At 38.4% G+C, this 26,107-nt stretch overlaps 11 non-coding genes across 11 annotated transcripts; all 11 read right to left on the bottom strand.

Moving 5' to 3' along the window:
• Nucleotides 1-6,638: 6,638 nt before the first annotated feature.
• TRNAP-CGG (transfer RNA proline (anticodon CGG)) lies at nucleotides 6,639-6,710 on the bottom strand. Its single transcript has one exon. It is a non-coding gene; the product is annotated as a tRNA-Pro (tRNA).
• An 89-nt stretch (nucleotides 6,711-6,799) lies between these two features.
• Nucleotides 6,800-6,871, bottom strand: TRNAP-CGG (transfer RNA proline (anticodon CGG)). The gene has a single exon. It is a non-coding gene; the product is annotated as a tRNA-Pro (tRNA).
• A 567-nt stretch (nucleotides 6,872-7,438) lies between these two features.
• TRNAP-CGG (transfer RNA proline (anticodon CGG)) lies at nucleotides 7,439-7,510 on the bottom strand. Its single transcript has one exon. It is a non-coding gene; the product is annotated as a tRNA-Pro (tRNA).
• Nucleotides 7,511-7,759: 249 nt separating this feature from the next.
• Nucleotides 7,760-7,831, bottom strand: TRNAP-CGG (transfer RNA proline (anticodon CGG)). The gene has a single exon. It is a non-coding gene; the product is annotated as a tRNA-Pro (tRNA).
• A 247-nt stretch (nucleotides 7,832-8,078) lies between these two features.
• TRNAP-CGG (transfer RNA proline (anticodon CGG)) lies at nucleotides 8,079-8,150 on the bottom strand. Its single transcript has one exon. It is a non-coding gene; the product is annotated as a tRNA-Pro (tRNA).
• An 89-nt stretch (nucleotides 8,151-8,239) lies between these two features.
• TRNAP-CGG (transfer RNA proline (anticodon CGG)) lies at nucleotides 8,240-8,311 on the bottom strand. Its single transcript has one exon. It is a non-coding gene; the product is annotated as a tRNA-Pro (tRNA).
• A 403-nt stretch (nucleotides 8,312-8,714) lies between these two features.
• TRNAP-CGG (transfer RNA proline (anticodon CGG)) lies at nucleotides 8,715-8,786 on the bottom strand. The gene has a single exon. It is a non-coding gene; the product is annotated as a tRNA-Pro (tRNA).
• Nucleotides 8,787-9,196: 410 nt separating this feature from the next.
• TRNAP-CGG (transfer RNA proline (anticodon CGG)) lies at nucleotides 9,197-9,268 on the bottom strand. The gene has a single exon. It is a non-coding gene; the product is annotated as a tRNA-Pro (tRNA).
• An 89-nt stretch (nucleotides 9,269-9,357) lies between these two features.
• On the bottom strand, nucleotides 9,358-9,429 carry TRNAP-CGG (transfer RNA proline (anticodon CGG)). Its single transcript has one exon. It is a non-coding gene; the product is annotated as a tRNA-Pro (tRNA).
• A 565-nt stretch (nucleotides 9,430-9,994) lies between these two features.
• On the bottom strand, nucleotides 9,995-10,066 carry TRNAP-CGG (transfer RNA proline (anticodon CGG)). The gene has a single exon. It is a non-coding gene; the product is annotated as a tRNA-Pro (tRNA).
• An 11,672-nt stretch (nucleotides 10,067-21,738) lies between these two features.
• Nucleotides 21,739-21,811, bottom strand: TRNAV-CAC (transfer RNA valine (anticodon CAC)). Its single transcript has one exon. It is a non-coding gene; the product is annotated as a tRNA-Val (tRNA).
• Nucleotides 21,812-26,107: the final 4,296 nt, after the last annotated feature.

The raw sequence follows: 26,107 nt of genomic DNA, 5'->3' as shown, positions 1-26,107 counted from the left end.
CTCAGACGGAGGTGTTTTTTAAGTCTTCGGACTTTGGCCAAGATGTAACTTCCCAAAATATTAACTTTCCGCCTTAAAGCACTCTTCCAGGAACGGATATAAAAGTGAGACACGTACTCCTCGGTGATGAAGCTTTTCAGCTTATGCCGAACTTTATGAGGCCATACCCGTTTAAGGATTTAAACAGTGAAAAGAGACTGTTCAACTACAGACTCAGTAGAGCCAGACGATGTGTAGAAAGTGCTTTCGGTATACTCGCAGCAAGGTGGAGAGTATACACTAGACCCATCGCAATGAAGCCTACAAATGTTGATTTTGTAGTGAAGGCTACAACTGTCCCTCATAATTTCCTAATTACAGAGGAAGCCAAAACTCCTGACTATAAAACATATTGTTTAAAAGGGTTCGCCGAAAAAGGATGGAAATAGATGCTTGAAAAAAACCCAGCGTAAGGTTTATCTGATATGGCACCAACATCAGCGCGTAATTTCTCCAAAGAAGCAAACGATAACAAAGATACGTTTGCCAAATACCTTTGTAGTGAACACGGTGAAATTGAATGGCAATGGGAATTACCAGGAGTGATTAATCCAAGATCAGAAAATTGAACTAAATGCTGTAGAAATCGTGACCCTGAAAAGTTGCAATTCGTAGTTAAATTTTTCATTCCGACTTGATATTCCAAATTCAAATAATTTTATTATTAGTATTATTATTTATTGTATTTATTTATTTATTTATTGTATTTATAAAATATGTCAAAGTAGAATTACCAAAAAATAAATGATAATGCAACTTTTAATGATACACAAATTACATTATTGTATTATCTTGATTACAATTATTTAAAGTTTGAATTATTTTACATTCAATTTCTGGCTTTGAATGACTTGGCACTTGGCGTAACAGGTTGGCAACATATTCCCCAAATAAACTGCAATGATCAGCAGGCGTCTCTTTATTTAACATTGCTATATCACTAGTAAAAACAAGAATTTTGGTTATTTGAAAGCGCTTTAAATTTAATTCTTAAAGACTATTAATTAATTATGATATTAATTTATACTTATTTAATCCGTTCAATGCTTTCAAGATGGGGGCATTTATGTCATCAGATTCCCTTCCATCTTGTCTTTTCCTCTTTCTTGAATCGATTTTCCCTTCCAAATTTTTCATTCTGCCCCTCAAGGTAGTTTCGCTCTCATCCGACGTTACCCTCGTTGAAGCAGAACTTTGAATGACAACAACCAAGTTCAGCCTTGCTTAAGACGCCTTCAAATTTATCCATATTTTTACCCATCAGATTTGTTCGAAGACTGTCCAGCTTTCGACGTACTGTCCTTGACTTCTCCATTTATAGTTCTGTTCATATCCTTCGATTCAGTGTCAAAAATTTCAAATTCTGCGCCATCGGGAGCAATAAATGAGTCCTGTGGTGTTAAAATAGCGTTAACAACATTTCTATAGCTGGCATCACGAATGTATAAACTTCTTCTTAGAATCTTTAATGTGGCCATTTCTAGGTCTCTTCAAAAAGATATATGTATGGAGTAAATGACAGGTTGAAGATTTCAAGTAGCACTTTATAAATTCCTGCTGGCATGCTTTGGTTTTGAAATATAATTAAGATTAAATGTTACGCAAGCATCTTCATTCGTAGCGTCAACGGTATCAAACCTTTCCTCATTAAATGCACTTGAGTAATTTGAAGATGTTCCAAAAAATATACTTTTGGGTTTAAACATATCCCAGGATTTTTCCACCTCTAGTCATGTGTGCATAAACATACTCCCTTCTTGCTATCACATCACGAATAAACAACATTTGCTGAAAAAAGCTCCATTTCACAGAAGAAAACGCCTTTTCTTCATCATAGCCATCTCCACTTTTTGTAATGGTGACACTATTAAAATATTCCTGAAATTGTCGACTAAAGTTTTCCACAATCGCTTGCATTCTTCCTCTGTAATATTTCATAGATATTTATAAACCTTGTAATCATAACTTCAAAAGGCAACCAGATATTATATCAAAATAATTCAAATACGTATGTTATTTAAACCAACAACATCACATGCATTGCTGAGAAGTTTTATGTTTACATTCGAAATCCGAGGCTTAAAACTATGAGTTTTTCGGCACTTCGGACTCCTCGCATTTTAATGCAAAGTAATTACGTTGAGTCATGTAAATATAAACTTGTATTTTACATATTTTGCAATCAATTTTATGTGATATTTAATTATGTTTTTATTTTTTAATTGACAAATTAAGGCCACCTCGTTCCACGCTGCGTCAAACTTTATTCTTTTCCTTGTGTGCATCTAGGCCTCGGTTCCAAATACATTCGTTTTCGATAAGTTTCTCTTTCTGTTCAGTTATTAATTTTCGTTGTTCAAGTCTAGCATCCTTCAAGGCTTTACTAGCCATAATATAAGTTTACAATAAACTATTGACACTTTTTACCTCTCCGAGTGACGATGACGTCACGGAGAGGTAATGCACTGACCGTGTCTGTGTGTGTGTGTGTCTGTCTGTCTGTCTGTCTGTCTGTCAGACCCCACGTGACCGCGTTCGCAGTTTACAAATCGGAGCAATCGTGTTCGCCATTTCCGAACTGCTTTCACATTCACGGAAATGGCTCCTCTACTTGAGTTCTCACACCACCATCTTCTGGTCTTTGTCCATCCCACACGGACACCAGTCTGTACTTACCGGCTTCTAATCACCATCATCTTTTGATCTTCGTCCATCCCACATGGACATCAGTCTGTACATACTGGCTTCTAATCACCACCATCTTCTGGTCTTTGTCCATCTCACTTGGACACCAATCTGTACATTCTGGCTTCTAAACACCACCATCTACTGGTCTTCCGTCTATTCCACATAGACACCAATCTGTCTCATTGGCTTCTACTCCATTATCATCGTTTGGTTTTAGGATATACGCGGCGATCAGCTATGGTTACGAGAAACGTCTAGCCTCCCTAAGGTGGGATCGCCACCAAAGGTTTTCGCAATTGCGCTTTTTCCTTTGAAGAAAGCGGGCAAGAGGGGTACCCTTCACTTTAAACGTCAATATTAGCAAAGTTTGAGATGATAATAGGTATAACTTTATTTTAAACGATTTAACTATTATAAATGTTAATTATTGAAGATTAAAATAATTAAAAATAATTATATTTATTTAAATATTAAAGATAATCTTGTTTCTCAACTCAAAATTAATACGGAAAGAGTTAAAAAGCAGTCTATGTTTTTGTCTGTGTGTGTCCGTCCATTTTTACACTAGTGCGTCGCGTTAGCAGTTAGCCTTGTGTTGATGTGTAAAGAAATCATACAGAACCTTAATATTCCCTTTTTCCATAATATAAAGTGAATATGTGGAAGTATTTTTCGTAATTATGATGCATTTAGTACTTTTGTAGCTTTAAAGCTCTGTTTCATTTTGATATTCCAAAGATTTTTTTAATATTGTTATTTGAAATGGCTGTTCATATATTACTTAAGCTATACTACATCTGTATATACAATAATCCTTGGTTGAGTGATTTCATGAAGAAAACTAAGACCTAGACTCCGGCGGGTATATTAAGTATCATCCGCAATAGGCTTAGTGAAACAAAGAGTAAATAATTGAGGCCTGAGGCCTGAGGTGAAGTAAACTTTGGGCTTTGATTTTCGTGTCTGAAATGAAGAGACATCAACGGTTCAGAGTGAGCCGAAAGTTAAATACACTATTAAATAATCAGGTTAAGATTTTATAATAGAAGAAAAGATCATGGTGGCAATTAGAATAGTAAAAGGGCTAATGGTAAACGGGTAGTAGCTACAGACCTTTTTACCTCTCCGTGTGACGTAGTCCAGGAGAGGTTCTGTAACGGCCGTGTCTGTCTGTCTGTCTGTCTGTCTCTGTGTGTGTGTGTGTCTGTCTGTCCGTTGTTACACCCACGTGACCGCGTTCGCAGTTTGCGTATCGGAGCAAACGTGTTCGCCATTTCCGAACTGCTTTCACAGTCACGGAAATGGCTCCTCTACTTGAGTTCTCACACCACCATCTTCTGGTCTTTGTCCATCCCACACGGACACCAGTCTGTTCTTACTGGCTTCTAATTACCACCATCTTCTGTTCTTTGTCAATCCCACATTGACACCAGTCTGCACTTACACTGGCTTCTAACACCACCATCCACTGGTCTTCCGTCTATTCCACATAGACACCAATCTGTATCATTGGCTTCTACTCCATTATCATCGTTTTGTTTTAGGATATACGCGGCGATCAGCTAGGGTTACGAGAAACGTCTAGCCTCCCTAAGGTGGGATCGGCCACCAAAGGTTTTCGCAATTGCGCTTTTTCCTTACTATTATAATGGAAACGAATCGTATATATACCCCAAATTTGAAAAAAGCGGCCAAGAGGGGTACCCTTCACTTTAAACGTAAATATTAGCAAAGTTTGAGAAGATAATAGGTATAACTTTATTTTAAACGATTTAACTATAATTAATGTTAATTATTGAAGATTAAAATAATTAAAAATAATTATATTTATTTAAATATTAAAGATAAACCTCTCGTGCAAAGAGAGAGATTATCATTGCCTCCTATATCTACCAAGGCCCGTGCATGCGATATATTTCCTTCATTGCCTCATATCTATCAAGGCCCGTGCATTGTGATATATTTCATTCATTGCCTCCTATATCTATCAAGGCACGTGCATTGTGATATATTTCATTCATTGCCTCCTATATCTATCAAGGCCCGTGCATTGCGATATATTTTTTCAAAACAACAACAAAAATGGGAAGCTCCTCTCAGAAACATAATAATTTCTTTTCTCTGTATATGAAATGAAAATATGGATAATATTGCGCTCCTTTAATGGTATGAATCCTTTCCTGTCTATTAATATTTTATGTAGGAGTAATACGTTTTTAGCGAAGTCAAGAGAGGATAAACATAAGCGAGATTGTTTTGGGAAAAAAATACTGCTTCCACTAATGGGTTTACACTCCTTGTTACTGTTGTATAGAGTAATCATGATGAAAGCTTAAAAAATTACGAGAAAACAGACCTTTTTTATCCTCTTGTTTTATTCTTAATAAGAATATAAAACATTTATTTTGTATCAAAAAATATTTTTTGGTGCTAAGATTGCTTTAAAAAAATCCAAACGGTTAGGCATTGTTAAAAAAGACAAATGATATTTTCAAATCTAATGAGATAACGCCCACCTAGTGGAAAATTGCCCTTTTTTATCCGCGGGAGTCATTCTTAATGAGAATTTCGATGCTAGTAGGTTGTCAATTAAACTACCGGTATATTATTGTTGTTGGAAATTGGATATTAAGTCAAATTAAGTGGTTGTAAAGAGCCAGCAGGTTTTTGCCACTTCTTTTTGTGAGTATTTGATTTTTGTATGTAAAATGGAGGAAGATAATGTTGAGAGTAAGGATGAAATGCGGAAGCGCAAAGCGCGGGAAAGGATGAGGGCAAAAAGGTCGACGTTTTCATTGGATACTTAAGGTTATATAATCTTCTCGACACGGAGAGGTAATATTTTGGTTTTCCCAACTTGTATTCTCTTTATGGTGCGCATTGACTATCAGTGCGTCTAGCTACAATTTAGCTTTGGTGTTATTTAACGTTAACATTCATGTTGGCAAACTAAGAATATTGTTGAGGTGAGACAAAGAAGATACACGCCCCAGGAATGGAAAGTGTAGCTTCCTCTAGTGTAAATTTTTGTCTCTCCCCTCCTAGTACGCTCCAAAGGCAGGCTCGGTTGACCGAGGTATTTCCGGCTACATTGAAATTGCATAGACCGGAAGTTCCTTGGTCAACCCAACCCCGAGACATAGCTTCCATTCCCGGAGCGTATATTTTCTTTGGATGAGACGAGACGATAGTGTTTACACTGCAAATCAGTTGTGAATGTAGCTATCAGAATATACGGTAAACAGCTGAAGCGTAGACTTCATTTCCTGATCTTTTCCCCATTGACTGATTTCCATGTGTCCAAGATTTATCCTTATTGGATGTAAAATGTCGTCTGCTATACTGTATTATTCGCTATGCTTGGAATACTGCTTCAATATTTCATAAATTTTTACTTCAAAAAAGAGAAATAATTCCATATCTAGGTAAATAAGTTTGTTGTAGTAGACCTCTTGACTCGGAGAGGTAATATTTTGGTTTTCCCAACTTGTCTAGTTCTAAATTTTATTTTCCTAAAAAAACCGACGGTCCCGAAAAAAAATCCGTACCACAGTGACAGGCTGCTGGGCTCTTTTTTTTCGATCTCTCTCCAACCCCTACTGCTGATTGGTTGCAGGAAGATCACGGGGCTGTGACGTCAAGCTGATAAAGTTAGCTCAATCGAAAATATCTATCTCGATCTGATACGAACGTATTCTCAATATCCGCTAAATCTTCGTAAAAATACGCTACGCGCGATGTTTAAAAGCGTTCATGAAATTTGCAAATATGTTAGTGTTAACGGATTTTTAGATTACTTTTACGCTAAAGCTGAGTTTCTTCCGCTACGCGCTACCATGAAAATGCAGCTGTAGGCCTACAATTTAACTAGTTGCATTTAAATAGTCACTAAATAACTTCTACAAAAACTCGGGTCCGTCCGGGATTTGAACCCAGGACCACTCACACCCGAAGCGAGTATCATACCCCTAGACCAACGGACCATGTATGTAACTGAAACATGCTCAACTCATAGGACTACCCTGTCAATAGTAGCAATTAAATAGTCACTAAATTCCTTCTGCAAAAACTCGGGTCCGTCCGGGATTTGAACCCGGGACCACTCACACCCGAAGCGAGTATCATACCCCTCGACCAACGGACCAAGTATGACACTGAAACATGCTCAACTCGTAGGGTACAATTTAACTAGTTGCATTTAAATAGTCACTAAATTACTTCTGCAAAACTCGGGTCCGTCCGGGACATGAACCCAGGACTACTCGCACCCAAAGCGAGTATCATACCCCTAGACCAACGGGAGTGTATGACACTGAAACATGCTAAATTCATAGGCCTACAATTTAACTAGTTGCATTTAAATAGTCACTAAATTACTTGTGCAAGACTCGGGTCCGTCCGGGATTTGAACCCAGGACTACTCGCAACCAAAGCGAGTATCATACCCCCTAGACCAACGGGACTGTATGACATTGAAACATGCTAAATTCATAGGTCTACAATTTAACTAGTTGCATTTAAATAGTCACTAAATTACTTCTACAAAAACTCGGATCGGTCCGGGATTTGAACCCAGCACCACTCACACCCGAAGCGAGTATCATACCCCTAGACCAACGGACCAATTATGAAACTGAAACATGCTCAACTTTTAGGCCTACAATTTAACTAGTTGCATTTAAATAGTCACTAAATTACTTGTGCAAAACTCGGGTCCGTCCGGGATTTGAACCCGGGACCACTCACACCCGAAGCGAGTATCATACCCCTAGACCAACGGACCAAGTATGTAACTGAATCATGCTCAACTCATAGGACTACCCTGTCAATAGTTGCAATTAAATAGTCACTAAATTCCTTCTGCAAAAATCGGGTCCGTCCGGGATTTGAACCCGGGACCATTCGCACCCAAAGCGAGTATCATACCCCTTGACCAACGGATCATGTATGTAGCTGAAACATGCTCGACTCATAGGACTAACCTGTCAATAGTTGCATTTAAATAGTCTCTAAATTACTTCTGCAAAAACTCGGGTCCGTCCGGGATTTGAACCCGGGACCACTCACACCCGAAGCGAGTATCATACCCCTAGACCAACGGACCAAGTATGTAACTGAATCATGCTCAACTCATAGGACTACCCTGTCAATAGTTGCAATTAAATAGTCCCTAAATTCCTTCTGCAAAATCGGGTCCGTCCGGGACTTGAACCCGGGACCACTCACACCCGAATTGAGTATCATACCCCTAGACCAACGGACCAAGTATGTAACTGAATCATGCTCAACTCATAGGACTACCCTGTCAATAGTTGCAATTAAATAGTCCCTAAATTCCTTCTGCAAAAATCGGGTCCGTCCGGGATTTGAACCCGGGACCACTCACACCCGTAGCGAGTATCATACCCCTAGACCAACGGACCAAGTATGACACTGAAACATGCTCAACTCGTAGGCCTTCAATTTAACTAGTTGAATTTAAATAGTCACTAAATTACTTCTACAAAAACTCGGGTCCGTCCGGGATTTGAACCCAGGACCACTCACACCCGAAGCGAGTATCATACCCCTAGACCAACGGACCAATTATGAAACTGAAACATGCTCAACTCGTAGGCCTACAATTTAACTAGTTGCATTTAAATTGTCACTAAATTACTTCTGCAAAACTCGGGTCCGTCCGGGATATGAACCCAGGACTACTCGCGCCCATAGCGAGTATCATACCCTTAGACCAACGGGAATGTATGCCACTGAAACATGCTAAACTCATAGGCTTATAATTTAACTTGTTGTATTTAAATTGTCGCTAAATTACTTCTGCTAAACTCGGGTCCGTCCGGGATATGAACCCAGGACCACTCGCACCCAAACCGAGTATCATACCCCTAGACCAACGGGACTGTATGACACTGGAACATGCTAAACTCATAGGCCTACAATTTTACTATTTGTGTTTAAATAGTCGATTACTTCTGCATAAACTCGGGTCCGTCCGGGATTTGAACCCGTGACCACTCACACCCGAAGCGAGTATCATACCCCTAGACCAACGGACCATGTATGTAACTGGATCATGCTCAACTCATAGGACTACCCTGTAAATAGTTGCAATTAAATAGTCACTAAATTCCTTCTGCAAAAATCGGGTCCGTCCGGGATTTGAACCCGGGACCACTCGCACTTAAAGCGAGTATCATACTCGTCGACCAACGGACCATGTATGAAGCTGAAACATGCTCGACTCATAGTACTACCCTGTCAATAGTTGCATTTAAATAGTCTCTAAATTACTTCTGCAAAAACTCGGGTCCGTCCGGCATTTGAACCCGGGACCACTCGCACCCAAAGCGAGTATCATACCCCTTGACCAACGGATCATGTATGTAACTGAAACATGCTCGACTAATAGGACTACCCTGTCAATAGTTGCATTTAAATAGTCTCTAAATTACTTCTGCAAAAACTCGGGTCCGTCCGGGATTTGAACCCGGGACCACTCACACCCGAAGCGAGTATCATACCCCTAGACCAACGGACCATGTATGTAACTGAAACATGCTCAACTCATAGGAATACCCTGTCAATAGTTGCGATTAAATAGTCACTAAATTCTATCTACAAAACCTCGGGTCCGTCCGGGATTTGAACCCGGGACCACTCACACCCGAAGCGAGTATCATACCCCTAGACCAACGGACCATGTATATAACTGAAACATGCTCAACTCGTAGGAATACCCTGTCAATAGTTGCATTTAAATTGTCACTAAATTACTTCTGCAAAACTCGGGTCCGTCCGGGATATGAACCCAGGACCACTCGCACCCAAAGCGAGTATCATACCCCTAGACCAACGGGACTGTATGACACTGAAACATGCTAAACTCATAGGCCTACAATTTTACTATTTGTGTTTAAATAGTCGATTACTTCTGCAAAAGCTCGGGCCCGTCCGGGATTTGAACCCGTGACCACTCACACCCGAAGCGAGTATCATACCCCTAGACCAATGGACCATGTATGTAACTGAATCATGCTCAACTCATAGGACTACCCTGTCAATAGTTGCAATTAAATAGTCACTAAATTCCTTCTGCAAAAATCGAGTCCGTCCGGGATTTGAACCCGGGACCACTCGCACTTAAAGCGAGTATCATACCCCTCGACCAACGGACCATGTATGTAGCTGAAACATGCTCGACTCATAGGACTACCCTGTCAATAGTTGCATTTAAATAGTCTCTAAATTACTTCTGCAAAAACTCGGGTCCGTCCGGGATTTGAACCCGGGACCACTCACACCCGAAGCGAGTATCATACCCCTAGACCAACGGACCAAGTATATAACTGAATCATGCTCAACTCATAGGACTCATAACTGTTCGACTCCCCCATTATCTTTCGTCTCATCCGCTATCAAGGAATATAGCCCACCTGAATCGTTTATTTCTCCGACAATCATCTGTCGTATTAAAATTCCTCCAATATTGATAAGCTCATTTTGTATAGTGCTATGCAAGTATTTTGAGTTGTTTGGCATGCTGTCGCATTTGGTTTTTAATTCCGGACATTTTCGTTTGAGCAGCTCTAATATTTCTATAAAGTTACCTCGATTTTCAAGTTCGCTATTGCTTCTATGACCTCTAAGAGGTATGTCTTGCTGTGCACAGAGTAAAATTACCTCAAAGTGGGCCGATAAAACTTCGCGGTTTCTCAATACGTCGACCCGCTGTTGGGAGTTAATTTGAGTTGATATAGAACCAGTTTTCTTACATTTTAAATAGTTCAAATATTTTTGGTATGATAATTGGTGATTAGATTTTTCAGAACAGAAGTGTTCTTTACATCTTCTCTTCAAATTTTTCCAATCAGAAAATCCAGTGACAAAAGAGGAATTCTCGGAGTTTAAAAAATGGCGACAACAAAAACAATAAACTTTGTCGTATTTCACCGAATATTATATCATATCAAAATTATCGTAACAAGAGTGGCTCAAACTTCGGTATTGATTGCCAGCACGTTTTTTGGGTATAATGTCAATTTTGGCTGGACAGGTATCCAATCTTTATCTTGGCTTATATTGCGAACGAAAGTAGAATCTTTAGAAAAATCAAAGATGCTTTTCTTACTCTTATAAATGTCCACATAGTTTTCCATGATACTTTCGTCCCGATCATCATTACGTTCTTTTTCATCGTTCCTTAGAGATTCACAGTCTTCACGAGTCTCAAAACATGACGAAACATTGTTTACTAGTGATGTGTCAATACTAGCGTTAATATTGTTTGAGTCTATTAAATTCTCAGTTATTACACTGGACGGCGACGTGCTTTGAGTCTTTTGACTGCTTTCAAGTTCAATACCCGCAATTTTGACGTCGTTTTTTCCTATTAAAGCTGGTAATGACGGCTCATTTGGATTTTTAGGAGCTTCTCTTTCGACGCTTTCTACGTCACTTTCATAATTATCAGTATTCTTCGGTAGAATTGGTACGTTCGGTTTCAAAAACCTATGGAGTGCGCCTTTTTGACTTTTCAAGAAAAGGTCACTTTTCCTCCGTTTTTCACGCCTTTTAGCGCCCGATTCAATATTTACTTAAGAGTTAGTCTCCAATCGCGGATCTCCAGAAAGCGGCACAACGAAGAAGAACCTGGGTAATTTGATTTTAACACTAAGCGTTGTGACGATGGTCCTCCTTTTATAAGGATTGACTGAACGCCCATGTCAACGGAACGGGACGAACAATTTTCCGTTACAGAGTGATTTAAAAGGCGAACCCCACGAATTAAATTGTTCATTAAATGTTAAAGGCGACTTCTCGGTTGTTTGCTCTTGCAAATCAGGCCCTCTAGAGAAATGTAAACATTGTGTGGCGTTATCAATTATTTTAATCAATTTCAGAATGAAGGTAATTTGGATAGCAATTTGGACACAAATAAAGAATCATGTAGGGTTTTGTTGAAGCACGCTTCAGATAACAATTGTGTAATAGACAGCATTAGTGCACCTCAGATGGAAATAGAAAAGCTGGAACAGCAAAACTTTTACCGCGAAAGAATTGTTATCACTGAAGAAGAAGCTTTAAAAATCGCTATCGAGACTAAAAAGCAGGGTGGTGATGGCTCCGACTGTAATGAAATTTGGGTACAACTCAGGAGAGTTCGAATTACAGGATCAACCAGCTATGCCTTATTTACGTATAATGGGGATTGGGTGAAAAAATTAACAAATCACTTAAAAAGCATTGAGTTCAAGGGAAATAAGTATACAAAATTTGGTCAGGCCAACGAATTAAACGCAATTAGGAAATACCAAGAAGTAACGGGCTCAACTGTTGTATCTACAGGCCTTATTATTAATTATTTATTGCCGTGGCTAGGCTATAGCCCAGATGGAATAGTTTTGGAAGGAGGCATACCAGTAGCCCTAATTAAAGTTAAATGCTCCTTCGAAGCCCAAAATGATTCTCTCGATAAAATATTTGACAACAAAAAAATTAAGTATTTGACTAAAACCAATGGGGTTTATGCCCTAAAAAAGAAACACAAATATTATGGCCAGATTCAACTTGGGATGGCTTTAACCAACTTAAACGTTTGTTGTAACAATCTTGCTCTATGTAAAAGCCTTTGTCTACCATGACCCCATCTACGTAAGGTATTAATCGGTCAAGAATTTTAGTGTCTGACGTGATAAATTTGTCCGAGGCTCTACCACCATAAGCCTCACTGAAAAATGTTATGTGCCCTGCGGGAGAAATACCAACTAAAAACTTAGCTGTGTTAACTCCCTTGTAGAATGAGTATGTCAACAAACTACACCTCAGACACTTTGGCTTCTCAATAGGTATTTCAGTACAGTCTAAAACTACCACTATGTTTTTGAAATTCTCGAAACATTGTGGTATATTTTTCTGTATTTCATCCTTTGATGGCCATTCTACTGTATCTCTCAAAACATCCGCTAACGCTAACACTGCTCCTTGAAAATATCGTCTACAACTAGTTTCGGGAATTTTAAACATAGTTGAGAGCACACTGTATGTCAAATTGAGCTTCATTTTTGTAAGAACCAAAGTTACGAGACCTTCAACGGGCAGTAAGGTTTTCACTGTGATAATGTCTTCCATGCAGTTTACAATTGTTCGAAAACACTCAAAAGATGGAAGACCGCACATCGTATTTAGATCTTTATCAGTCTTAATGAGACTATTGGCTAAATTTCTCTATTGTCAGCGTTTTAACTTGCACAGAAACATCTGCCATTTCACAACTGTCACATTGAACATCAGCTTCCCGTAGTGTGCATTCTCGGATGTGACTTGTTTCTTCTACCTCAATCCCAAGGTTCTTAAACTCGCATCGGCTTATATAGGTTGGCTTATAATGGGGGGTAATTTTTCGGAGTTTTGGAACGGATGGTGGGGGGGCACGACACCTATGATTTCCCTAGGAGAGACGTCACTGAATGTCTTAAAAAATAAAACAAGACGTAGCGTTTTTGCCCTCGATTTTTTTCCATTCCTCTCTCCTTGCCTCTCCCATCCCATCTTCTACCCGAGAGTCTCGAGTAGAGTCATAGATAATATCTTAATATATAATATATTATCTATGGTAGAGTACCCGTCAGCTTGGGGACTTCGGCTCGGCCTCCGCTCGGGTTCATGTCCGTTGCATTTCATATATATTAAAATATAATGATTCACAGCGTTCAACCAAGGTAAATAAATAAATAAATAATTATATTATTTAGAATTTAAATATTTAGTTTTCACACTGTCCGTGTCACGTTAATTTTAGACTGACAACCAATGTAATCTAATTTCTAAAGTGTAGTTAACCAAGGCTTAATTCTTACAGGTTCAATTAGTCAGGTTGATATTTTGTATTTGATAGGGAATTTCCTAAGGCAAATAATGCTGAGTTTACACTGCGCTGTATAGCAAACCTCAGTTGAAGCAAATAAATTTTTAAAATATCAATGGTTGTGTTTTATTTAATATAGTAAGGTATCAATTCAGTGAATTCACTTTTAATATCTCAGTTGAAGCAAACACCCTTTTTAAGTCCCATGTTCAATAGAGACAGACAAAGTCATACATACTATGAGCCCGCCTTACATGTTTTGGAGGAAATCCTAGACATTCAGCTACGTCACTCACCCCATGCAGGCTCGAGTGCGACGAATTTCGGAAGAAAGCCCAAAGTTTGAGAGATAGTCCCCCCTTGCCTCAATCCCAGCTTCATTTAAATTTTCATTTCTCTTCTTAAAGGGGCTCTTTCTGGGGCTTTTGCGTGGACTTTTCCGGGGAATTTTCCGTTTAATAATTACATTAACTTCCAACTGACTAACTGGCAAGCATCTAGAGGGTATAACTCCTCTCTTTAATCTTTTTTTCTCACTCGGTAAATCTATGAAAAACATTAATTAATTTAAAATTAAATACCACAACCAAAATAGTACTAACCTGGGAAGAAGTAGTCTGACCGTAGGAAATGTAGGCTACAGACTCGCATCGAATTTGCTATGTTTTTACCTATTTTGAGTTTAATTTGCCACAAAGACCGCTGTTTTTTATCTCAGGGGAAGGCGTGCATACTTAAACCAGGTATACATCTTTTTTAGATGAATTGCACTGAGGAACAGAGCAATAAACATTGCTTGGTTGAGGCATAATTATAAAATAAATAGCCAATTTGCTAAACCACATTAATTCCCACTAACGTCGTCTGCTAGGTATCCTTCTCTCCCAGGTTCCATTAGAATGCCGCAAGGTGGCACCCTATTCAGTGGCGTTTGCGAATAAAATATCGAATTGAATGGTGAACAGGATGGCTCGTGGTTGATATGCTTCGAGCGTTTCTTAAAAAACTGGCTACTGCTATTTCAGTTTCCAAGTTGGGAAGTCCCAGACCACCATCCTTGGGAGATAAAAAGACTGTCTCCCGTGACACCCATTCTGGTTTGCCCGACCAAAGAAAACGGAACATCGCTTTGGTCATCTTGTCAATGCTGTCGCGACTGATGGAGACCACGGGTGTTCCATACGTAAGAATGGGCACGCCAATCTGCCGGACAACATGAGCTTTGCCCAGGAACGATAAATTTCTCCCACTCCAAGCCGCGAGAAGGTCCGTAAAGCGTTTAGTGAAGACGTGGTCGTTATAAATGCAGGGTCGCGAGTTTGAAAAGAGGATGCCCAGAATCTTCAACAGGGAGTCAGTTATCTTTACGTTTAGTGAGGGAGGGATTTCAAGCACTCCCCTGCGGCCAATTTCGAGGATCTTTGTTTTTTCAAGGTTCGTTTTGCTGCCAGAAACGGAGCAGAAATCTCGTATCGTGTTGACTGTGTTGATGACCGAGGCGGTGTCCTCCAGAAGGAAGTTGACGACATCCGCATGGCTCAATGATTTAACAGCGTCTGTGCATGGTGACCCAGGGCCCACCAGCCCCAGTATGTTCTTATTTGTGCGGACGTTGTGAAGCAGGATTTCGATAGCAATTGTGAAAAAAACCGGGGAGAGAGGACACCCTTGCCGGACACCTCGTTCAATCAGGACGCTCTCCGTGAAGTGGCCATTCACCAAAACTCTACTGTAGGCGTTCTTGTAGAGCGATCGGATCATTGTAGTGCAGGAATCAGGGAAGCCGAATCCGGCCATGGCTTTGAATAGAAACTCGTGATCGATGCGGTCAAACGCTTTATTGAGGTCGAGCGACAGGAGGAAGCCAGAGGCGCCCCGGTCAGCCGTGTGAACTAAAGTATTACGTAATACAGCAAGCTGCTGTAGAGTGTGCGGTGCTTGACCCCTGCCGTCTGAGTACAGCCAATAATACTCTCCATGACGGAGGAAAGTCGGTTTTCCAGAACCTTGCCTTGGCGAAAATCTTACGATCCAGATTAAGAAGCGTCAAGGGTCGCCAAGAAGAAAGTTTGCGACATTTGTCAGCGTCCTTACATAAGAGGCTGACGATGCCCGACCGGAAAGAGTCTGTAAAGGAACCGTTCTGTAAACTTTCATTAAAAACGTCAGTCAGGACATTTCTTAGGGCAAACCAGTACGTGCGGTAAAACATCGCGGTGAGACCATCAGGACCGGGAGCCTTACGGTTTCTCATGCTCTTCATTGTTGAGGTCACTTCATCCGGAGAGATAGGCGAGCTGAGTGCGGACGACATTTCATTAAGCCAATTGCGGGTAATACTAGATATACCCACCGGAGTCTAGATCTTAGCTTTCTTCATGAAATTACGAAACCAAGGATTATTCTATATACAAATGTAGTATAGCTTAAGTAATATATAAACAACCATTTCAAATAACAATTTAAAAAAGAATCGTTGGAATATCAAAATGAAACAGAGCTTTAAAGCTACAAACGTACAAAATGCATCATAATTACGAAAAATATTTCCACATATTCACTTTATATTATGGATAAAGGGAATATTATGGTTCTGTAGGATTTCTTTACACATCAAAACAAAACGAACTTCTAACGCAGCGCACTAGTGTAACAACGGACGGACACACACAGACAAAAACATAGACTGCTTTTTAACTCTTTCCGTATTAATTTTGAACTTAGAAACATGATTATCTTAAATATTAAAATAAATATAATTAATTTTAAATATTTTCTTCGATAGTTATTCGACTTATTGAACGTAACATCGTTTTAAAAAAGAACAATTAAACATTCTTGAGAGACTTCACTAATATTGGCGTTTGAAATGAAGCATACGCCGGTTGCTTCCCCTTACTCAAATAGGTAGTATATAAGGGTGTCGAACTACAGTTAAAAGCAAGAACAACCGCAATTGCGAAAACCTTTGGAGGCGATCCCACCTTAGGGAGGCTAGACGTTTCTCGTAACCCTAGCTGATCGCCGCGAATGTCTTAAACCCGAAGATGGAGTAGAAGCCAGGTGTACAGACTGATGTCCAAGTGGAATGGACGAAGACCAGAAGATGGTGGTGATTAGAAGCCAGTTTGTACAGACTGGTGTCCATGTGGGATGGACGAAGACCAAAAGATGGTGGTGATTAGAAGCCAGTATATACAGACTGGTGTCCATGTGGGATGGACGAAGACCAAAAGATGGTGGTGAATAGAAGCCAGTATGTACAGACTGGTTTCCAAGTGGGATGGACGAAGACCAAAATATGGTGGTGAATAGAAGCCAGTATGTACAGACTGGTGTCCAAGTGGAATGGACGAAGACCAGAAGATGGTGGTGATTAGAAGCCAGTATGTACAGACTGGTGTCCGTGTGGGATGGACGAAGACCAAAAGATGGTGGTGATTAGAAGCCAGTAAGTACAGACTGGTGTCCGTGTGGGATGGAAAAAGACCAGAAGATGGTGGTGTGAGAACTCAAGTAGAGGAGCCATTTCCGTGACTGTGAAAGCAGTTCGGAAATGGCGAACACGTTTGCTCCGATTTGGAAACTGCGAACGCGGTCACGTGGGTGTAACAACAGACACACAGACAGACACATACGATCGTTACAGAACCTCTCCGTGACATATGTCACTCGGAGAGGTAATTACCAATGTTAATTATACCAGTCTATTATGTAAGGTCCCCATAAGTATGAGTCCCCAATTAGGTCTTATACTACCGGCATTGTTCTCGTATTAACATTTTGAAAATTTGGGGGGTACGATAAAAGCGCCATCTATAATTCCTAGGCTGTTTGCTTATACCGGATGTTAGGGTAGAACTTTCAACTTTTTCACCAATTGGGGAATGGCGGCGGGTACCGTTTACATTGTTGTTAATTTGGTAAAATCATCTCACATACTTTGAATTTAATGGCGGAGACAAATAAAAGCGGTCATTGTCATCTTTACGTGGAGGCATGGATTTATAATAGAAGCTAACGCTTCCTGGATATTCCACTCGCCTTAAAACGCGCACAACATTTATGCCATAAAAATTCGCGCGCGTGGGGACTGGGGGGCTGATGACGTAGAAATTGAGGCAAATTCAGAGGGGGTGGAAGCTTTTCACGCGTACGAGTTCTAATTTTTAATAGCGCGCGAGAAATAATTTTTAGAAAAGCGCGCGCACACGCGCTCCGAGAGAAAAAAGTTTGCCTCAATTTCTACGTCATCAGCCCCCCAGTCCCCACGCGCGCGAATTTTTTAGGCATAAATGTGTTTAAAATCAAAATGCCTTACTGAAGGCTGCAGTGAAATATCCAGGAAGCGTAAGCTTCTATTATAAATCCATGGTGGAGGATTAAGTTAAGTTACAAGATGAAAACAAGCTACACTTTCAGTTAACTGACTGAAGTAATGGATCGGGCAGATTTTCTTGATAAGACTTTTAATAGCAAGGCTTAACTTCAGATTAAACATCTTTAACGGTGTTAAAAAGATAATCTAATAGTAACACTATATACTTTTTGTGCAAATTGTTTTCCAATAACCTTCAATACATTCTACCTCTTTATGTGTTAATTAAACGCACTTCTTCATTTAAATACTACTTTAGTTTAGGCTAATACCTCCCAGCTCCATTCCTGGCCGCCGCCATTTTTAAACCTGCCTACGATTCGATCTTTAAGACTAGGACATGCGCAATAAGAAATTCGATTACGTCAGATCCGCTTTGTGGTACCTCCAGAGTCCGACATGGGGCGATGAAATTTCCTGACCTGCTTCCTTCATTAGGGGCATTTGCTCTTGACTTAAATTGACTTTGTTTCTGAATTATGGGGGCCTTACATAAAAGACTTATGATTATACCATATGCTTATGTTTCTACCAAAACATTTTCTCTTTCCTAGTAGCTTCACAAAGATAAGAAACCTTATGCCTTTTTTTATTACTTCAAAAACCATCCCATTAATTTCTATCCTGTGTAAAATATCCACCAATATGTTAAAAAGTAAATTTACAAATAATAAATATATATTTTTAAGAAATACTAACATGTACAATATAACAAGTTGAGAAACCTATGTAAACCTCTCCGAGTCGAGGTTTTAATCGTCAGTAATTTTCCTTTATTCTAGTTAAGTTGTTTTAAGAAAGTTATTCCTAAAACCATCTTAAACAGCTATTGTTGAGGTTTGAATTCTAGCATATGCCGCTTTAAGAAGTTTTGGAAATTTAGGGTATATTGATTTATAATAAATGATAAGAAAACCCCAATGGTGTGAACCTTTGGTGAAAGCCATTGGGAGGCTAGACGTTACTCGCATCCCTAGCCGATCGCCGCGACGATAACCCCAATGATGATAATGGAGCTGAAGCCAATATTCCTTTCTGTGAACTGCGAACGCGGTCGGATGTAGTGTATACGTTTGCTCCGATTTGCCAACTGCCAACGTGGTGACTAACACAAATATACACACAGATACGTCCAGTGTAATACCTCTCCGTGACGTCATCGTCACTCGGAATGGTAAAGAGTGAGATAAAAAAATCTGTTTTATCAGGGTTTTTTAAAAGCATAATTAAATGGTCAGTTTTTTCATCGATTTATAAGGTTAAGATCATATCGAAACTTAGTGAAACCTTTATACATATAAAGCGATAAAAAAAAGGTTGTCTGACCATTTCATTATCCCTTTAACCGAGCTGAAATTATAGGCGTTTCGTATGTTATCAAAATATTTTAGCTGCTTGGTCATTTCGAGAAGGTTGTTTAACTATAAAAAACATTAATAATGGTTTTCGAAGCCGAACACAAAATTAGCAATAAGGTAATAGCAAGGTCCTTATACGAAAGGTACTTAAATCAACAAGTACCCCTGGATCCGATTCATCAACTTGTTCATTTTCGACAAATTGCGATTGAATTGGGCGTAAGTGTTAGAAGCAGAGAAAATGCGGCTAGAATGTTTCGGCGCAGATTCGTAAACAATTACAAGAGTAGTGAACACCCAACAGAAGAAGGACTGAAAACTATGTTTATGGACTTAGTTGAAGAGTAAGTAAAGACATTTTCCTGGAAAGGTTAATTCCTTAATTTTTGGTAAATATGAAGTGAAAAATGTTCATTTCTAAAGTTTTGTAAAAATCCGACCGCATACTTGTCGGTATAGGACCGCGGTTTCCTTTATGAAGCTAGTAATTAGTAAAAAATGCATTTTGGGTAATATCTGAGAAGTAAATTAATTTCAATTATTAATATAATTTTGATAGATCTACACACGAACCGTTGCCCGAACCAATTATTTCAAACACAAATTCTACTAAATCACCTACAAAATCAACATCAAATGAAATTCAAACAAGATGGGGAGATTTATTGAAAGAAAATTATAAGCCCAAGTCAGGCATGGCATCAAATACCGCATCTAGATTGTCAAATTTCAGTCCTAAGTTTGTATAAATTAATTAATTGTTTTGTAAATCTGTTAAATCTATAAGTTAATTTTATTTTATTTTTCTTTTAGTTGTCAGTCAACTCCCATTAAAGAACAAGATGCAAGGAACAATTGGGTAAGTTGGTTTTTTTTAGCAGCTTAACAATGAAATTAGTAAAATTACACTGTATTTCCACCAATTAGGATGAAGAAGATTTAATGGCGGATAATTTAACCCTAACTGGTCCTGAAATCACAGTGTCAAATATGACAGGCTCTCATGTCCCATTGCCCAATCAGACTGTCTTGTCTGAATCTCTTATGTCTTTTCTTAAACAAGAAGAGGAGGCAAAAGCAACGCCATGATTTTTATTAAGAGAGGATGGTCCTAAATAGTGTTCCTGGCTTTTTGAAGTACAAAACTTGGGCCTAAATAGAAACAGCCTTTTATTAATGAAGTCTTAAGGCACCATCTCGATTAAATCCGCTACGTTTTTCAATATATTAAATAACTAAATCTAACAGAAGAGCATGTTTGCGCCATTCTTAAAAGGGTTCTAATTCTACATTAATAAAAACTGTCTTTGCAGACAAAGACTAGAAAAAGAAAGAGATAAGTTTATAAATTAATTGCCTGAAGTAACAGATATTAATTTCATGATAAAATACTTTCGAAAATGTAATTGTTCTTGAAAAAGCGTAGATATGTCACTTTTTAAATTAAATTAGAGGGTCTAGATCGATTAACCGTAAAATCAGTTGATTGAATTAAATATTGATTAAGGATTGAGTGGATAAAAATAACTAGAAAAGAATTTCAATATCTGAAACTTCAGTCAATTGATAAACCTCACACATATCGTTTGTTTTTTCGGCCTTGGTCCAAACCAAGACGTTTTTATATAATATCTGTCACTTCAGTCTTAATGTAATTAAATTTTGAATAATTATGTTTGCTTAACCGTCATACATTTGCACTCTAAAATATAATGGTGCATTCAAACACAATATATGCTGTTTTTTCCAGTGCCAAAAAAGACATCATTTAGGGTGTACTTTAACCCCATTTCTATGATCAATTCACGACATTTACTGATATTATTTGGAGGTATTAAGGAAATATTAGGCATTTAAGCACCATTAAATATAATGGTGCATTCAAACACCATATATGCTGTTTTTTCCAGTGCCAAAAAAGACATCATTTAGGGTGTACTTTAACCCCATTTCTATGATCAATTCACGCCATTTACTTATATTATTTGGAGGTATTAAGGAAATATTAGGCATTTAAGCACCATTAAATATAATGGTGCATTCAAACACCATATATGCTGTTTTTTCCAGTGCCAAAAAAGACATCATTTAGGGTGTACTTTAACCCCATTTCTATGATCAATTCACGCCATTTACTAATATTATTTGGAAGTATTAGGCATTTAAGCACCATTTACAGTGGCTTTACACATCTTTGTTTTTGACAATCTGTTGAACTTCTAATATTACTTAGTTTAATGGTTTTAAAAGTAGGGAAAAAGTATGCTACCTATGTCACATTATTAAACCAAGTGAAGTGAAATAATTGTTAAATATTTATTATAAACACTACACCACAGACACGTGGTAAGTCTAAGTTTTCCAAGAGATCAAACTAATTATTATGTCCAATCACGATGGTCAAAACATGTATCTACCAGGGCTCGAACCTGGGACCTTCCGCGTGTGAAGCGGACGTGATAACCACCACACTACAGATACGTAATAACACTGAGTTTTCCAAGAGATCTAGCTAATTATTATGTCCAATCACGATGGTCAAAGCCGTACTTCTGTAATTAACTAAAATTAACATACTTAGACTTAATTGTTTTGATCAAACTGGCTGATAGCACACCCTGAATACTTAATTGTTAATTTAAGATAATTCCGAAAAGTATCTTCGCTGTAGTTTTTAAGTTATCGGTGGGGAAAAATCACGAAAAACCCATGTTAATCTCCATAGGAAATTAGCAAAAGCGGGAGAATATTACTTTAACGTTACAAAACGGTATCAAGTCATATCTACAAGGGCCTACCGGCCCTGTAGAATAGGCGAACATTACTTTGGAAAGCAGTTCTTTTTCAAATTCTCAGCAAGCCCAAATAGTTAACCTAGGTTGTGCATATTTTCACAGGGTTCAAATTTTTCAAGTGTTTGAAATTCAGCTTCAGGTGACCAAATCTATGGCCTAGGCCTGCTATTTGAGAAGAATATTGGAACACCGTTAAATATAACTGAGCCAATGGTAGAAAATGAAGAATCTTCTGAAAATAGTACAGTTTAGACTACAACTGCTACATTACCGCTGAGTGGAACAACTCCAGTTTTAGATCAACCATCAAATTTCACAAATACAGAAACTGCATCATTTTTGATAAATGAGCGCACCTCGGAATCAGAATGCCTTACACTTAAATGGAAGTATATTCTCAGAAAAAACTAGCCCGAGAATTTTTAGGATATCAGATGGAAAACTTAGATGCATGTGATTGGTCCTTGGAAATGTTGCACGAATCTGAAGCCAATGTACATGGTTTAAAATGCCTAAGATTTAGAAGAAGTGGAAATAGTTTATTTGTAGTTGAATTATCGAAAAATCTTACACAAAACATTTTTTTGCAATACAATAATTCCTGCCGATCAATAGGTTTTCTTGTCAAGTTCTGTAAAATTCAGCAACTCCATTACGTGTTTCAAAGATCTGCTGGATGTGTTACTTTAAATTGATAATTGGAAAACTTGCCAAAGCATTGATGGAGAATTTTTTACGTATTTTAAAGACAAAAATCTATAGACTGCATATGTTTGCATGGAAACCCAATCAATTCGATCCCAAAATTGTGAGAAATTATTTCTTAGCCAATTTTCAAGACTTTGCCGGTCTTGCCGGAAAACGAACATTGTTTAGAGAATCGAAAACGAAAAGTAAAATTCTTTGGAAAACGTGCCAATTTTCGTAACATGCAGCCTTGCAAATATGATCTGCACTCAGATAGAGAATGTCCCATTCGCAAAACATCGCATCGATGCCTTTATCAAATCCCTTTTGTCTTTTAGGGAATGGACAGTGCAGTTGACCGACGGATGTTTATCATTTTTGCAAAAGATGCAATAACCCGCTTTCTTTGTTTGTGTAAATAGTACGGATGCTGAAGAAACAGCGGCTCCGCGTCCGTTACGCGTATAGCCATACTTGTTAGGTGTTTTATGACGGAAGTCAGTCTTTGCTTTTACGGGGTATTTATCTCTCTCTGACCATTGGCTCCCTGAGGAGGAGGCTCCAAAGAGGTTGGTTCCCAAAATATTAGCCCTTTCTCGGCTTTCTACATCCTTTCTTAAAAAGTCTACCAGAGTTTCCGCGTTCCAATCATCGTCCGAAACGCGTGTACGACTGTACTCTAAACGAGTTTCTTCCGGAATGCTTTGCAAAATCGAGGGAGCCAAACACGTGTTTTTGGAGGCCGTGTCAATACCCAACCCTTTTAAACTCCTTAAATTTACTTCACAAATTTCTAAAAGTTGGCGTAAGGCCTTAATATCTCTAGTTGATTTGACAGGTGTTAAGTTAATCAAATTGTTCATATGAGTTAGCATTATTAAATCTGACCTCCCAAATCTGTTTTTTAAGTCTTTAACTATTTCATCATAAGCTTCATCTGAAGCGTTATTGTTTGTAACAGCACCCTTTTCTTCACCTTCTAGCTATGAAACTAAATAATTAAATTTCTCTACCTTTGGGATGGTTTCATCATCATCCACAGCAGCCTTAAATCTGCTCCAGAAAGAGTTGAATTGAGTTATGTCCCCTCCAAGTTTTGGCATGTCCAAGCGGGGCAATTTGGTATTTGTTCTTCTCGTGGCATTGGTAAAAAAGACAAATGATATTTTTCAAATCTAATGAGATAACGCCCACCTAGTTGAAAATTGCCCTTTTTTATATGCGGGAGCCATTCTTAATGAGAATTTCGATGCTAGTAGGTTGTCAAATAAACTACCGGTATATTATTAATGTTGGAAATTGGATATTAAGTCAAATTAAGTGGTTGTAAAGAGCCAGCAGGTTTTTGCCGCTTCTTTTTGTGAGTATTTAATTTTTGTATGTAAAATGGAGGAAGATAATGTTAAGAGTAAGGATGAAATGCGGAAGCGCAAAGCGAGGGAAAGGATGAGGGCAAAAAGGTCGACGTTTTCATTGGATACTTAAGGTTATATAATCTTCTCAACACGGAGAGGTAATATTTTGGTTTTCCCAACTTGTTATTCTTTTGACAACACTTTCAACCAAGATTTAGTCATTTAAGAACACTTTCAACCTAGATTTAGTTATTTAACAAAACTTTCAGCCAAGATTAGTCATTTAACCACGCTTTTCACCAAGATTTAGTCCTTTAACAACACTTTCAACCTAGATTTAGTCATTTAACAACACTATCAGCCAAGATGTAGTCATTTAACCACGCTTTTAACCAAGATTTAGTCATTTAAAAACACTTTCGACAAAGTTTTACCCTTTTAGCAACTCTGTTTATTTGTTTTAAAATAGTTTCAACTCTTCGCGTATTTTACGGTTTTTTAATTTTTCCCAGCGTTGTTTATGCCTGGTCATCCTTTCCTAATTTTCTTATCGGCCAAAATTATTGTCAACCTTAACAGTGTCTTTCTACGTGTGTTTTCTAGGTTTTTAAGTTTTTACGTTGCAAATTCGCAATATAACACAGTATTACGGAATTCACATTGACGTCATCCATCTCACTTGGTTCAAACTTGGTGTAATACGAAAAGAGCATCGTATTTGTATTGAGGTGGTTGACAACTTCATCCCAATTCGGATTACTTTCTAGGTAGTGTAAACTCAACATGATTCCTCGACGTGTCAACTCCCTCTCTCAAAACTACGCTCTACTTTAAAAAACCCAAGCTACCCCATCTTAAACCATAGTAATAGGTATGATTCTCTTAATACCTTGCCCATCGGCGGGCTACAACCTGATTTCCAAGCGTGATATGTGCCATAGATCAAGGATGTTTAACCTCTCGGTCGAGAAGTTAAATAGACGTGGGAAGTCCAGTAGAACGATGACGTACGCGGCTTCGTCGCCAAGGTGGTTCCAAACGAGGGGTCGGGTATGTACTATTTCATGTACCATTTCTTTTGAGTTATCAGTATAATCCGAACTAGTGAGTGACCACCCAGTGATTAAACCTGAATTCTAAAGAAATTCATTAGACTATTACACCGGAAACTCTACGCCACAGTTTAACGCCAGCGTTATGAATTGTGATGGGTTTAAGTAAATAAACAGGGTGTTATAATTGGTGTGATAAATAGTACTAATATAATTGCAATTATAGAATAATTGCCTTCATAAGGAATTTATTGTTAACAAGCATACTTGTTGAGGGTGTTGGTGACATCACCGCCGAACAGATGCACCCCATGTATGAGTTTTTAATTATATAAATAGTATAGGGAATTGTATATTTATTTACATATGTATTTAGCCCGGAGAGGAATGAGGATGATTTTAGATACACCCCGACTGGAGCCTACATAAACCCTAACTGCGACGGCTTTAGGTACTTTATTAATTAGTTTTCAACATAATTATGCATTGTCATTTAATAATTTGTTCGATTATTTCATTGTTTTAAGTGTCTTGGCTGCGATCTACGCGATATTCATTAGGAGGAGGGACGCCCGGACAATCAACCCCGGCGATGCCGAGATGGTCCCTCAATTGCTGGAATTTGACCGGACGGTCCTAAACCACATAAATCGTTTCATTTTAAGAGAAACTTTAGGAAATTTAGAGGATGCAGGAAATTTAGAGGATGCATACGTGTACAATTAAAGACATTTTATAGTTGTTATTTCATTCGACTTATTCGTCTCTTAAATGACTTTGTACAATTTCCCTGTGATTATAAATCCACTCGTAAAATAATATCCATTTAGATAGCGCGCATAAATACTTCTTATTATTACGTACAGTTTTATGATTAAGCATGCATGT

This window comes from Phalangium opilio, unplaced genomic scaffold, assembly GCF_054372755.1.
Source record: "Phalangium opilio isolate 3A_F unplaced genomic scaffold, DU_Popi_V2 ptg000040l_1, whole genome shotgun sequence".
NCBI classification, from domain to species: Eukaryota; Metazoa; Arthropoda; class Arachnida; order Opiliones; family Phalangiidae; genus Phalangium; species Phalangium opilio.
Note: the sequence above shows the minus strand (reverse complement) of the source record. Positions and strands in the feature narration are given on the sequence as shown.